The 16049-nt window shown below is 45.6% G+C and overlaps 1 protein-coding gene across 1 annotated transcript in view; it reads right to left on the reverse strand.

The window, feature by feature from the left end:
• Positions 1-12854, reverse strand: part of HAO2 (hydroxyacid oxidase 2) — a 28354-nt gene extending 15500 nt beyond the window's left edge. The window contains exons 1-2 of the mRNA XM_055586863.1: positions 12746-12854; positions 11060-11170 (exon numbers count right to left, since the gene is read on the reverse strand). The gene's annotated coding sequence lies outside the window, so the exon portion shown is untranslated. The remainder of the gene's footprint in view (positions 1-11059; positions 11171-12745) is intronic.
• Positions 12855-16049: the final 3195 nt, after the last annotated feature.

The raw sequence follows: 16049 nt of genomic DNA on the forward strand, positions 1-16049 counted from the left end.
GGCAAGAAAACTGGGTCTGAACAGAGATCAATATCTGGGAGTTCCTAGGAACCTCTGGGTATATGAATACATGGGGCAGTTAGTTCATTATCTGGTAGGAAGCTGACTTTTTGCAACTCTTTGGCTGCGTCATTGAGCATGGTGCTAATTTTGAGCCAAAGAAAATGATACATGCTCTCTCCATTCATTCCTATCCCCTTATTTGAACCTCGTAAATACATGGAGCTTGGTACTTCTGCTATGACCATCCCTGAAAGAGGAAAAAGGGCAGGATTAGGTGGCAAATCTCTCTAGTAGGAGCAAGTATCTACAGAAATCCTGAAGGCACCGGTTACGATCAGCCTCAGCATGTAGAGCTTCCGCATAAGAAGGTTCCACTATGAAGGGTGATGAAATTTGTAGTACGTAGCTCAGCACATCTCCCCAGCGGTTGGCCATGGGGTGAGTTACCCAAAGCCTGTGGGTAGAAACTAAGTGCCTACCAAGTTATCATCTGAAGGATGCAGATAAGACCCAGGGACTAGGGCTTCCAACACTAATGAGGCAACTCCCTTAATGAATGATGCGACCAGAGAGGCCAGATGAAATGTGGGGTGTTGGGAATCTTGGTGGAGGTGGGATTCTGTGCCAGAATCCAGTTAAGTCAGAGGAAAGTAGCCTAAACACCCGCTTGAAAGGCTAAGCAGAAAGAAGTTATACAACAGATAGGAAGCACCCCTGGGATGTGCCGTGAGTTCTGCAAGGAGGCCTGGAGGTGGACTTTGGAGCACAATCACAGAGCTTTTTGTGGACAGCACAACCTGTCATGGGCAGAGAGCAATTGGGGTGCTAAGTTGAGTTTGGCAAAGTGCAGGAACAATGTCTAATTTATTTCATTCCTATCTGACCCTTAAAGGCTCAGTGACTTTCAGTGAATGAATTCATCATTGTATTTATCCAGCTGTATTGCAATCAATTATTTAAACCTCTCTGTGCATAAAAGGGTTAATAAAGCAGACCTGAGAATGCTAGACCTCGGAAAGCTTGCATAAAGTTTGGACCTTGGCTGAAGTCTGGGAACTTGGATTCCAAGCGGGTTCCCACCATTTCCTGATAAGAATGTCTCTCTGTGTCTAAACTATTTGTGCAAACAATGTGCTCTATGCTGAACATCTGCTTTCTCTCTGAGAGTCCAGAATTTTGGTACGGGTTAGGCAGACAGTGTCCCTGTGACCAGCTCCCAGCAAAAAACCTTGGGCATCAACTTTCTAAAACAAGCTTCTCGGGTAGACAACGTCTCACAAAGTGCCGTCACAGCTCATTTTGGGAGGAATTAACTGCATTGTCTGTGATTCTACTGGGAGAGGGCTCTTGGGAACTTATGCCTGTTTTCCTCTAGATTTTGCCCTTTGTCCCTTGCTGATTTTGCTTTGCATTCTTTCACTGTAATGAATCATAGCCTCAACTGTCTACTGTGTCCTGTAGATCTTCCTCATGAATCACTGAACCTGAGACCCCCAACACACTTTGCCTCCCCAAGCAGTGGGACGCTATGTGACACTGAGTTGCTGTTCATAAGTGTTCGTTCCTTGAATTTACCATTCCCCTGTGTATCATCTCTCTGCTTTGTGGGCTGAGAATTCATCATCAAGTTTCAGCTCCCAGTGTCTCAACAAATCCCCATATCCTAAACATTACCCGCTCACAGAAATGTTCTTCTGCAGACTTTTAGCATAAAAACTTAACAGTATTTGCTTCTAATCTAAAGGAAATGGTACGGCCTCACTCAGAATCACTCACCTGGGATAATGTGAATAAAGCTGCTTGGAAATAAATAACGCACCATCTTTACATATAGCAAACACAATTTTATCGAATGTCTATCTACTATTTCCTTTTTCACCTATTTCCTTTTTGCTTCCTAGTGAAGTAGATGAAGGTGTTAGTTTCCTCTGAAGAGAATGGAGCCTGGGAAACAAATACCTTGTAGTAGAGCCCTGAGCCCGTAATTTTTACTAGAGGTCTAACATAAGGTTTATAACTGAAGAGAAGGACAACTGTGTTGTTTAAGTTTTCCCTATTTGGGAAGGAAACTAAGCACTATATGTTATTATGAATTTCAGTTTGACCCATATTGACTTTAAAGCCACCAGAAATTAAAGAGAGGGTCCAAGTTGTCTAACGGGTATATTTTGTATTCCCATTTCATTTGACCTTCATTCCAGCATTTTTTTCTTCTTTTCTCCTCTACCCCAATTATGCAAGAGGAAGAGAAAAGGGAGAAAAGGATGAAAGTCTTTTGCTTGCTGATCAACAGCTTAGCTCATTTTAGCTCATTTCATCTGTTTAGCTCTTTTTTTGTCTAGGGTAAAAAAAAGATGAGGTGCAACTTACATACCCGTAATAAGGAAACTAAAACCTAAGTGTAAAGACACTCAGTGGTACCTGTTGCTAACGATCTGAAGTTCACATCTTCCCGAGTGAGGGAAAGGGGAAGTTCATAGACTGGGGCTGGTTAGCATTTCAAGGCAGATTTTGCTTTCTTCAAAATTGCTAAGTACCTACCAAATTAGGCTAGATAACAACCTGTCTTCCTCTGGAGTTTCATATGGCTCATATGTTGATGTCTCTTTAGGAATGCTTTGACTTGTATGCACTCTGTAATAAATCTCGGGGTGAGGGGACATCAATGCGCAGGTGGCTGAGATTCAAGGGAGACTCTCAGGGCTATCTCAGATGACCTGCCTCCAGGATCAAATGCTTGCTGTCCTTTAGACCATGTGGCCTTGTCCCCTGGGAGCTTATGCCAAGTTTCCCAATGGAGTGGTAGAGATAACATCAAGGCTACACGTTGGGAGTCTTGTTTGAGACATTACTCTGTTCAAGGTTGGCTGCCAGTGCTTTAATCTCTTTGTGACTGACTGTCTTAAGGACAGTGGCTGCAAAGCCTGGAGCCATTGCCATAGCAACAGTGGCCTTGGAGCCGGAGAGGCTGTAGCAGGAGGAGGCCCTGGGAGTGGAAGGTATGGGCAGGGGAAGGAGGGGTGCTGGTGTTGCTGGAGCCACAGGCAGTGTCGGGACCAGGGGATGGGAGCCAACAACACCCATAACTGAGGCAGGCCAGCCCCCAGGGAACCCTGAAGTGAGGAGGAAAGGTCAAGGTCAGGGACTCGGATTCCTCTGTTGATGGACATCAGATGAATGGATAAGTAAGTTGTGGTACATATAACACAATGGAATATTACTTGTCACACAAAAAAGGGAATGAAACTGGGTCATTTGCAGAGATGTGGGTGGACCTTGAGATTATTATACAGAGTGAAGTAAGTCAGAAAGAGAAAAACAAATACCAAATATTAACGCATGTATATAGAATCTAGAAATATGGTATAGATGATATTATTTGCAAAACAGAAATAAAGACACAGACATAGAGAGCAAACATATGGACGCCAAGGGCGAAAGTGGGGGTGGGATGAATTGGGAGATTGAGATTAACATATATACTCTATTAATACTATGTATAAAATAGACAACTGAAGAGAACCTACTGTATAGCTCAGGGAACCCTATTCAGTGCTCTGTGGTAACCTAAATGGAAAGGAAATCCAAAAAGGAGAGGATATGTGTATGCGAATAGCAGATTCACTTTGCTGTACAGCAGAAATTAACACAATGCTGTAAAGCAACTGAACTCCAATAAAATGTAAAAACAAAAACAGGACTTGGACTCTCAGGAACATAAGGTCAGATATCAGAGTAAAGATGGGATGGGAGTGTCCCTAACATTGGCATGCCCTGAGGAACCAAGGATGGCATTTATATGGGGGCCTAGAGGCAGAGAGCCCGGTGTGGGTCTGACAGGTGCCGGTAGTCTAATGCTGCAAGAATGTACCTAGGGTTCTATCAGCCCAGGGTCAGCCCTGGCCTTTTCCCTGAGGCTTCCCACACTGAGCCGAGGACTCAGGACCCCTTCCAGGACAAGAGGGCTGTGGTTTTGTTTTATTCTGTTTGTGCAATAATAATCTGTCCTCTCCAGCCACCACCCTACCATCCTTTCTCATGAGCTGGTTTTTCTCCCCAGTCATTAAAACTCCCCTCTTGAGCTGTGGGCACATCTTCCTATGAAGAGTAATACATGTGGGCTCTTCAGAAACTATTCTGTCACTAACTATGGAGACTGTCTTTGTCTTACTCTAGGAGCTCTGTTTAAGGAGAGTGTGAGGTTGTGAGGGGAGGTATATTTATATTAATGCTCATTCTGGAGCTGTTGTGACGTAACTAGGTTATTAGTGACCCAGTGTTCCACCTCTGCGGATGGTAATGATTGCAAATCCTGCCTGGTGAGAATGAGAATACAGAGCGGCTGTGCTTGATGGAGCTGAGAGGGACTTTAGAGAGATGGAGAGACGTCCACAAGTTCACAGCACAGCGGAATTAAAAAATGAGCCTGGGTCTCCTGTCTCCATGCTCAGTGCTCTTTCTGACGTAGTATGTGACTCAGAATTTCTCTGAAGAGCCTGGTGAAATTACCTGGAATTTGCTTCTCCTTACGTGGGCATTAGTTTCTAGCGTAGACCTGAGGTTTGTAGAGACTGAACTTATCTACACTGGATTTTATCATTCCAACTCCTCCTGACCCTGCTTGGTTAGCCAATATCAGCAAAAAGGGGCTGAAGCTGGAGGAACAGAATAGACTCTTGCCTGTGTAGTCAGTGGACCCACACTTGTTGGGGATGGAGAAGCAGTCTGCTTCAGAGGAGGTTACTGACACTTAGCTCTATGAGCAGAGGCAAATTACTTCCCCTCTTTGGACCTCAGTTCCTCACTGGAGAAACTGTGGGTTTTATATATTTAGGTATAATCTCCACCAGATTTGGGGGGCTTTCCAGATGGCACTGTGGCTTCCCAGCTGGTGCTACTGGTAAAGAACCCTGCCAATACAGGTGACATAAGAGACGCAGGTTCCATCCCGGGTTTGGGAAGATTCCCTGGAGTAGGAAACGGCAACCCACTCCAGTACTCTTGCCTGGACAATCCCATGGACCGAAGAGCCTGGCAGGCTACAGTCCATGGGGTTGCAAAGAGTCAGACACGACTGGGTGACTAAACAACAACAATACCAGATTCGAAGCCACTAGAAATTAGTTGGGCTGATGTTTTTTGAGGTCCTCATTCTATGCTTCCTTTGTCCATAAAAATGCAAAGACCTCTGTTTAGATGGATCACGTTAGCATTCTTGTTCAGCACTTACTTCATGGTGATAAAGTGCAGAGCAGGGAACCAGCCCCTTATCTAGGCTGGTTCCTGACACCAATCAGCTGGAAGCTCACAGACATCCTTTGCTCTTCCTCACCAACCTTGAGGCTGGTTTTTACAATCTCTTCTGACCCTGTGGTGCAACCAAAGGCTTCAGCGGGGAACACTTTCACCAGTCAGGGCACTGTTTCCCTTTTACAGGCGGGTTCTCACCCCACCTGGGTTCCCAGATGGCCCACCAGCTAATTCATCATCCTACACATGTATCCTCTTCTTTCCCTGATTTCTCCAAACTATTGGTTGCTTTTTCTTTCAGGAAACCTTTCTCACTTTTTCCCTTTCCCTAGTTTCTCCCGTCTCCTTCCCTTTTCCATTTGCAAACCAAAAATAACCCCCTTGTGGTGGATGAGACTGGTGTTGTGGAGTTCCTTGGATTATGAACAAAGTGAAAAAGTTCTGAAGTCACGTTGCTGCTGCTGCTGCTGAGTCGCGTCAGTCGTGTCCAACTCTGTGCGACCCCGTAGATGGCAGCCCAACAGGCTCCTCTGTCCCTGGGATTCTCCAGGCAAGAATACTGGAGTGGGTTGCCATTTAGACTTGGTTAAAGAAAACCTCCAAAGCCTTTGAATATAGCCTCAGGGGCACAAGATTTCTACCCTCTGTCACCACAGAGTTCTTTCTTTGTCTAATTAAGCCTGCTTGTCCTCTTCATCAGCATTTATAAAAACAAAAGAAACTATTTAGTAAGCAACTTCTTCATTTTCAGTTTTAGCCTATTACTAGCCGTACAGGACTCTATACTCATTTGCATTGCAAATATGCTAATTTTCTGCTTCTCTGGAAATCAAGTGGGTATTTTCAGTAACCTAGGAATCCAGCCACTATCTTAATAGCTTTCTTTCTATGGGAAAATATGTGCTGAGTTCCCAACAAATGACCTCCTAGTAGAGCTTTGGAGCACAAGCCTCGTTGTGAATAGTGTGCTTTCTATGGGCTGTTGGCTATCGTTTAGGATATACTGGGAGACCTTGATCCAAGGGTTCACAGGGTGTTTGCAGAGACTGGGAATTTTCTTCTCTTGAGCAGTGGAATCATTTGATTACACAAAGGCCCTTGGAGACAGCGTGGTGGCTCCTTAATAACAAGAATAGTGACGATAAATTCGCAACCATTTATGGAATGCTTTGTGACGTGTCATGTGTAGTGTAACTTATTTTAGGTGCATTAATGTGTAATCTCCAAACACAAATATCATTATCCTCATTTTGCAGATGAGAAACCGGAGGTTCAGAGAGATTAAAATATTTTGCCCAGCGTCACATATCCAGTCATATACTCTGACTCCTGTGGCTTGGCTCTGAAGCATCACGAAAAGAAGCAAATATCTGCAGCCAAGTGTGGTTTGTAGGGTGAGAGCTGGCATCGAAAATGGTGAGAGTCCCATTTTATAAATGAAAAAATTAAAACTCAGAAAATTCAAATAAGTTGTCTCTATTCACATGATGAGGATGGCAGGGCCTGCCTAGGAATTCCTCTGGTTTGCTCTGAATATTGTTTAGTTGGCCAGTACATGGTGTTAGTGGTTTGCTAGGCTTCCCAGATGGCGCTAGTGGCAGAGAACCCGTCTGCCAATGCAGGAGACATAAGAGACGTGGATTCAATCAGGAAGATTCCCTGGTGGAGGGAATGGCAACCCACTCCAGTATTCTTGCCTGGAGAATCCCATGGATAGAGGAGCCTGATGGGCTACAGTCCACAGGGTGGCAAATGAGTTGGACACGGCTGAAGCGAATTAGCACACACGTGCAAGATTAGTTCAGGTCTCTGCTCTATAGGGTCAGAAGAGTTGCACAGGGACTTGCCTGGTGATCCAGTGGTTAAGACACTGAGCTTCCAACACATGGGTTGTGGGTTCAATCCCTGGTCAGGGAATTAAGATCCCACATGCCTTGTGGCATGGCAGAAAATAAAAGAGCTGCACAGAGTGAGCCTGATCAGTTCCCACAAGATCTAGGCCACTGGGAAAGGTGTCCTGTGTGGAGATCACAGCCCTGCACCTTCATTTGCTCAGAAAGGGTGAAGCGCACTAAACAGATGTCAGAAACTACACAAAGGTTCAGAACAAGCTCTGAACTCGACTATTTTCACTCCTGACTTGAGGTCTCGTAGGCATAGCTCTACGCAGGAGTGGCAGCTCCTGAGAGGCAGCAGGAGAGGAGTGAGAAGACAGAGAAGCTGCTCACAATGCTCCATGAGACATCAGTAGCTGAGGGAGCCCGTGGAGCCAGGAGCACAGGATCTCATAAGGGTTATGTCTTGGGAAACATGGGCTCAAACTCAGCTCTGCTGCTTGTTCACCAGGTGCCTTGAACAGGTTATTTCTAAAAGAAGATTATTAATGCCTGTCCCACAGGGCCTCATGAGGACTAAACACTACTGCTGCTGCTGCTGCTGCTGCTGCTAAGTCGCTTCAGTCGTGTCCGACTCTGTGCGACCCCATAGACGGCAGCCCACCAGGCTCCACCGTCCCTGGGATTCTCAACACTACAGTCCACATAATGTTTCTAGAGCAGTGCCTTGTATAGACTAGAGTGACAGTGGAAATGTTAGTCGCTCAGCCACGTCTGACTCTGTGACTTCATGGACTGTGGTCCATCCTTCAGAGGACCAGGCTCCTTTGTCCATGGGATTCTCCAGGCAAGAATACTGGAGTGGGTTGCCATGCTCTTCTCTAGGGGATCTTCCTGACCCAGGGATTGAACCCAGGCCCCTGCTTTGCAGGCAGATTTTTTTACTGTCTGAGCCACCAGGGAAGTTCTTGTATAGACTAGACTATCCTTAAATGGTAGAACCATTGGCATTCTTTCTCTTGTTGATGACATTCTCCTCTGAGGCTCTGGAGGTTGAAAGTGGATTTCACCTTCGAGTAATTCTGTGATGGTATAATTTATTTTTTTCCTTTTTTATTGGAATATAATTGCCTTACAATGTTATGTTAGTTTCTGCTGTACAAGAAAGTGAATCAGCTGTATGCATACATATATCCCCTCCCTCTTGGACCTCTTCTCCCTACCCCTCACCATCCCACCCCTCTAGGTCATCACAGAGCACCGAGCTGAGCTTTCTGTGCTAAACAGCAGCTTCCCACTAGCTAGCTATTTTACAAATGGTAGTTTATATTTGTCAGTCCTAATTTCCTGATTTATCCCAACCTCCCCTTCCCCTCCTATGTCTGCATGTCCATTCTGTAAGCCTGCCTCTCTATTCCTGCCTTGGAAATAGGTTCATCTGTACCATTTTTCTAGATTCCATGTATATGCATTAACATATAATATTTGTTTTTCTTTCTGACTTACTTTACTCTGTATGACAGACTCCAGGTCCTGGTGATGGTATAATTCAAACTGTGTTGGATTTACTCGTTGGTTAATCCCACAAGGCTTGTCTAGTGCACACTCTCAGCCAGGACGAGCAGAGGCAGTCACTGTTCCGCATGTGCTCCTCGATGGTTCCTAGCTGCTTATAGGTAGACAGGCTTTATAGGGCTAGTTCTGGTCAATGGGCTAGGAGTGGAAGTGACATGTGTTCATTTTGGGCCAAGAATTTAAGAGATTCTATGTGACTCTCTTTTTTTTCCTCCTGTTACAACATCCAGGGGCCATGTCCATCAGGAGGCATTGCTATAGGATAAAGGTAGCTTAGATCCCTGAATCATCACCTGAAAAGGAGGAGCCCTGGAGATCAGCTGTTTTTTTGTGAATAAGAAATAGATGTTTGAATGTTAAACCATGAAGAATTCAGGGTTTATTCCTTACGACAGCAAAGCCAAACCCAACCTATTATATCTAGGCATCATGCCAAACACTACAGGTTAAAAAAAGAGCTACATGATGTTAGTTTCTATTCCCAAGAAGCTTACAGTCAAAAGAGAAGGTGGATTTCAACAGCTGACTCTCCTTTAGTCGATATGGTGTTGCCTATAACAGAAATCCTTTTCTAGGAAGGGTTACCCAGGAATGTGGGAATATTCTCATTGCTTCTCAAATGGTAGCCCGTAAGTGATGTTCCACTCCATCTAGTCTAGACAAGCTCCAATTCTCATCTATCTATAAAGTTAGGTTATGGCTGTCTATCCCACAGAGCTCTTATGAGAATCAAAGGATCTTGTCAAATGCAGAATAGCCTAATGATAATAGTGAGTTATCATTTAAATAATAGTAATGATAATAGTAAATTATCATAGTAAATTATTACTATTACTTCAGTAGTAAAGACTTTGGAGTTTTGCTTCCTGTTAGGAGGTAGGATATCACAAAAAGCCATTTCTCCCTTGATCCTGTTTCCAGACTCTCTATTACAATCCACTGATCTGGGTATCTTTCTACCAATACCACCCTGACTGATCACTGTTGGGGGCAGTTCTTCCCGGACTGATCCATAGATTCAACTTGAGTTCATGCATGCTCAGTCTTTGGGAACTTATGAATTACAGCCTGCCAGGCTTCTCTGTCTATGGGATTCTTCAAGCAAGAATACTGGAGTGGGTTGCCATGCTCTTCTCCAGGGGATCTTCTTGACCCAGGGATCGAACTTGTGCCCCCTGCATTGCAGGCAAATTTTTTTTACTGCTGAGCCACTGGGGAAGCCAGATTCAGCTTGACCCAATCATAATTTCAGGAGGCTATACACCAGAAGGAATTGTTACCCGGTTCCAAGTAAACATACTCCCCAAAGAAACTACACCAGCCCAACTGTCTGACAACATTAACTTTTTGCTTTTTAGAAGCAGTTGCTGCATCACTGTTATCCTCTGTCTGTGGCCACGAAGCAGTGGTCAAGTGACAAAGTAGATCCCCGAGGGCAGGAACTGTGACTTTTAGATTTTCCAGAACCCTTTCAAGTGGACATCTTTTAAGCTATCTCCCCTCCGAAGGACATCCATAAATACTCCCTCGGGGCTGTTCCTTGGTGGACTAGCAGTTAGGATTTCAGGCTTTCATTGCTAGGGCCAGGGTTCAATCCCAGGCCTGAGAACTGAGATCCTGCAGGTTGCTTGGTATGGCCTCCCCCAAAAAAAATTACTCCCTCAGGTGGTTCTAAAACTTAACTTCCCTAGACATAGCCTCTCTATCTATAGTTGTTGTTTTTTTTTTTTTGAGTATGATTGTATCACAATGTTGAGTCAGTTTCTGTTGTACAGCATAGTGAATCAGCTATTTATGTACATTTTTCCCCTCTTTTTTGATTTTCTTCCCATTTAGGTCATCACACAGCGTTGGGTAGATTTCCCTTGTTATACAATAGGTTCTCATGAGTTACCTAGTTTATATATACTACTATGTATAAAATGGGACTTCCCTGGTGGCTCAGATAGTAAAGAATCTGCCTGAAATGCAGGAAACATGGGTTGGATCCCTGGGTCAGGAAGATCCACTGCAGAAGGGAATGGCTGCCTCCTCCAGTATTCTTGCCTGGAGAATTCCGTGGACAGAGGATCCTGGTGGGCTAAAGTCCACAAGGGGTCACAAAGAGTTGGATACGACTGAATGACTAACACTTTCACTTTTTAACTTTTTTGTATATAATAGATAACTCATGGGAACCGATGGAGTGACTCTGTGGCAAAGCCTTCCTTTGTCAGGCCCCTCAGTGTCCTACTCCCTGCATCCACATGGCATCTTTCTGCCAAGACTCTACCTTTGAAGACTCACATTTGAGCGCCTCCAGTGCCTCCTGAAGTCTCTAGCCTCTCTTCTCGCCCCACCTGCCACCTGCTCTCCCACCCCAGTTCCAAGCACACGGGAGACAACCAGCAACACACCTGGTATTAGCCTCTTCCAGTGCCTGGGGATAGTGGTGTCCGGCGGCAGCCACCCCGATCTTGGCTCACAGCTGGCTGTGGTGGGAATGGCAGGTCTCCATCCGTAGCGCACTGAAGACAGAAGAGGTTCAAAGTTACAAGTTAATCTTTAATGGGAACAACATCTAGCTTGGAAGCCAGTGAGCAAGTGGGCCAAAGCATGTTAACCATGAAATGAACTTTGCCAAGTTACATCACATTCAAGTGACATTCGTTACCAAATTCAACCTCAAAATAAAATAGTTGTTAATTTGCTCAAGCCATGTATTTTTCCCCTTGGGCAGCAAGGAGATCAAACCAGTCAATCCTAAAGGAAATCATCCCTGAATATTAATTGGAAGGACTAGGGCTGAAGCTGAAGCTCCAATACTTAGGCCACCTGATGTGAAGAGCTAACTCACTGGAAGAGAGTTGGCTGGGAAAGATTGAGGCCAGGAGGAGAAGGGGGTGACAGAGGATGAGATGGCTGGATGGCATCATGGATGCCATGGACATGAGTTTGAGCAAACTCCTGGAGATGGTGAAGGACAGGGAAGCTTGGTGTGCTGCATGCAGTCCATGGGGTTGCAAAGAGTCAGACATGGCTTAGTGACTGAACAACAACAATTTATTTTCCCAATGCTTCAAAGATGGCTAAAGGAAGAGAATCAGTGATTTCGGTGGAGAATTACAAAAACCCCCATGTTGTAAAGGAAAGGCTTGTCTGGGGAAGTGCTGAGGGGATGGGTAAGGAGCAGTCACACCTGGGAACTGGAACACAGGCAGCAGTGACCCAGCCAGGTTGTTCTGAGGGCTGTGCTGTGTCGAGCCCTCCAGGCCTGACCAGAGACGAATAAGGGCAGCAGGGAGAACCACCAACACTTGTGAGTGGGAGAATGACTCAGTAATCAGGTGGAAGTCTGAGGAAGCCAATGCAAGTTTGTTGTTGTTGTTCAGTCGCTCAGACTCTGCAACCCCATGGACTGCTGCATGCCAGGCTTCCCCATCCTTCATCTCCTAGAGCTTCCTCAAACCCATGTCCCTTGAGTCGATGATGCCATCCAACCGTCTCATTCTCTGTCCCCTCCTTCTCCTCCTACCCTCAATCAGGGTCTTTTCCAATGAGTTGGCTCTTCGAATCAGGTGGCCAATGTATTTCACAATAGTACATGTTAAAAAAAAAAAGAATTCCCCAAGAGCAGTCCTGTGGGGCTCACTAATGTCACTAATTAATGTCTAATTTGTCCAGGCCCTTCCCGCCGTGCTCCTGAGCCAGCCCCTCATTCTGCACCAACCATGTTATGAAGTGCTGACAACAGGCCTGACGTGTCACACACATTATTTCACTTGATTTTCACAGCAACCATATGGGTCAGTATTATTTTCCCATTTTTCAGAAGAGAAAAGGAAGTTAGTTGGCTCAAGCTTTCCATCAGTAATGAGAAGAGTTGGGATTTGCATCTAGCCTGTAGCCCATTCAATGGCAGGTGACAATTCTAGGCTATTTCAAGGACCATGGCAGCGGGATTTCCCTATCGTTTAGAATCTGCAGCTGAACTGAAAAACAACTTGGCTGCTGATGTATTTACCTTCCCCATTCAAGGCTCATTGTACATTCACTTGAGGGTAATTGCTACCTGCTGTTTTACCACTAGATGGCAGGCTTACCTCAGAAATACTTTCAAAGTGACCAGCCGGCAGGATCTGAAAAGCCCTTTGCCACGGTTATTTTTACCCCTCCATAATCAGCCTCCAGGCCATGCCCGCAGTCAGCTCTCACACCACCGGGCCTCCTAGCTATCCAGGAGACATTATGTTATGGTCAGGAACACAGACCCGGGAGCCTTGTGAGCGCCTGAGTGCCCATCTGTTGCCACTTCTAACTTCTGAGTTCTGCAGTTTCTCCCAACGTCTCCTACACTTTAATGAGAAGTAAATGAGTTAATACTTATAACGTTCAGGTAGTCGGTAGAACAGTGGGGGTTCTATAGCTCTTATAGCTAGATTCATAGTTTGAATCAACTTCAAATTAGGTTCTCAAGTTTGAATCTAATGTGAAGTCCTGGGGATCTTTCAAATTTGGTCACTGAGCTAAGGAACATTTTCTCTTCTTTAGTATCAGCCTTCACTGCTGTAGCCCAAGTGAATTAATCCCCACAGGGGCACAGAGGGACACAAGCAGAGCTCTCTTGAGGTGGTTTGTAGCATCTCTCGAATTCCAGAGACTGTGTTCATGATGGGTTCAGCATTGGATTTGACACTGGGTTGGACAGGACAGCATCAGTGGGTTTGGAGCATGTTTCAGGAAAAGGCTGTAAAGAGATGTTGTTTTTCAGGTGGCCCTGGGGCTTCCCAGGTGGCACTAGTGGTAAAGAACCTGTCTGCCAATGCAGGAGAGAAAGGAGAAGTGAATTTGATCCCTGGATGGGGAAGATCCCCTGGAGGAGGTCATGGCAGCCCACTCCAGTATTCTTGTCTGGAGAATCCTATGGACAGAGGAGCCTGGTGGGCTACAGTCCGTAGGGTCACTAAGAGTCGGACGTGACTAAAAAGCGACCTGGCATGCACACACGCATGGGGTACTTATTAATCATTGTATGTGTATGTGCTAAGTCACTTTAGTCATGTCCGACTCTGTGCAACCCTATGAGCTATAGCCCCCGAGGTTCATCTGTCCATGGGATTCTCCAGGCAAGAATACTGGAGTGGGTTGCCATTTCCTTCTCCAGGGGATCTTCCCTACCCAGGAATTGAACCCATGTTTTTTATGTCTCCTGCATTGGCAGGTGGGTTCTTTACCACTAGCACCACCTGGAAATGTGCCTGCTTAATTTGGGTGAAGGGAAATGATAGGTTATTCTTGAGCAGTCATGGCCCAGCTCTTAGAGAACAAATGTAGTTCTGCGAGCTTAAAGGCACCCCCCAATCCCCTATGATGGGGGGCACCTAGGCCCTCCTGGCCCCAGCTGTGCCACACAGCCATCTGTCTTGCTTAAGCTGATTCCAGAAATCAGATGAACCTGGAACTTTGAGGTCTGGGCTCAAGCCCATCACATGCCTGACCCTAAGGAGCTGCAGGCAAGTTAATATTAACCTTGAATTATTGAAGCCTGAAGCCAACCAGTTGTGGATGGGGTCAAACGAGGGACAGTTTGATCTTTCTGCAGCTACTGAACCTCTCAGAGGCTAAGAGACCAGCAGTGTGGTTGTTCCCCTGGGTGGGGGCAATTGTGCAGTGAGTCACAGGGAAGGATGGGGACACGGCCTGAAGAAGGGCTTTTTGGGGAATATGGTTATATGCCAGTGACGTTTGTCACAGGGCTGCATTGTCTGTCCTTGTTTTACAGGGTCTGAAGGGGGAAGGAAAATTCTTTCTCCATTTGCTAAGTTTGCTACATAGATCAGGTCTGATAGGAAGTAGAGAGAGCTTCTGAATATGGAAGTGAGCTAGGTAGCAAGAGCTGGGATTATAAAGCTTCCCAAGATCTTGGAGAAATTTGGGTGCTGGGTGCAGACAAGAGTTCAGGATCTCAGATTCTGCTGGGTGTCTGGGGTCACAGGCATGGCTATCCCCATGGGAGACAATGAGGGAGCCGCCATCAACAGCCCATTGATATGAGAGCTGCTGGCATCTTGGAGATGATTTGTATCCTTCAGAAGGTTTATGCTGATTCAGGATCAAATACAGCTTATATATGAGTTAGGTGACAGGGAAGGACAGTTGGTACAGGAGAGGAAGCAGTGGTTTCCTCCCTAAAGACACCTCATTTGTGACTTGGTCTTGCTCAGACACCAGGGGGTCTCACAGCTGCCCCATGATGAGGTGTGTAAAAGTCCTCACACTGTGCTCATAGTACCGAGTACTCAATAAATGGTAGTGTTATCCTTAACAATAATCAATAACACTTAAAGGACATTTACAATGTGCCAGGCAGTGTTCTAAGGGCTTTGCATGTATTAATTCATAGGGATCAACTTTATCCCCATTTTACAGATAAGGAAACTGAAGCACACAGCAGAAAGTAACTTTTTCCAGAGCACACAGCTGGCAAACACAGAGCTGGGATTCAAAGCCAGAAAATCTGGCTCCAGAGTCTACGCTGTTAGACAAAGTGACAAAGTGTTAGTCACTTAGTCTTGTCTGACTCTTTGTGACCCCATGGATTGTAGCCCGCCAGGCTCCTCTGTCCATAGAATTCTCCAGGCAAGAATACTGGAGTGGGTTGCCATGCCCTCCTCCAGGGGATCTTCCTGACCCAGGGATTGAATCCTGGTTGCCCACATTGCAGGCAGATTTTTTACTGTCTGAGCCACTAGGGAAGCCCGACACTGTTAACTGTTATGCTATTGATTCATATTTCAGAGTAGCTTATGGGAGACCAGAGGAGGAAGAGGTTGCTTCTGGCTGGGGTGACCAAGGAAGTGGGGGACCTGAACTAACAGATGTTCATCTGGCGCTTTCACATAAATTTAATTCTATTTCCTGCTTTCAATCCCAGTCCGTGAGTCTGAGGTTGAGCCTACAAGTCTTGCTCCTATGTGGATGGAGCTAGGGTGTTCAGCTGAGGCCCCGGACCTGCTGAACCCAGAGCCAGTGGGCCAGTTAATGAAGGACTCCTAGAGATCAGGGACTCCGGAAGACTCAGCGAGGGCCTTTGAGGCTCGCTGGCTGACTTTTGTCCCCACTTGCAACCAAAACATGATGTTTCCATGTCTCTGCCTGTACTTGCTATTCCTTCTTCCTCAAATTTTCCCTTTTTTTTTTTTTAGTTTTTAAAATTAAACTTAAAAAAATTTTTTTGAGATAATTGTAGATTCACATGCATGCTTCCTGGAATATTCTTATCACTCCTACTTGTCCTTATGATCCAGTTGATGTGTCTTCCCAACCACGAAGGCCTCCCCAATGCTGTCAGGCAGAGCTGGCACTCTGTGTGTGTGTGTGTGTGTGTGTGAGTGAGTGAGTGTGTGT

This window comes from Bubalus kerabau, chromosome 6 (genome assembly GCF_029407905.1).
Source record: "Bubalus kerabau isolate K-KA32 ecotype Philippines breed swamp buffalo chromosome 6, PCC_UOA_SB_1v2, whole genome shotgun sequence".
Lineage (NCBI taxonomy): Eukaryota > Metazoa > Chordata > Mammalia > Artiodactyla > Bovidae > Bubalus > Bubalus kerabau.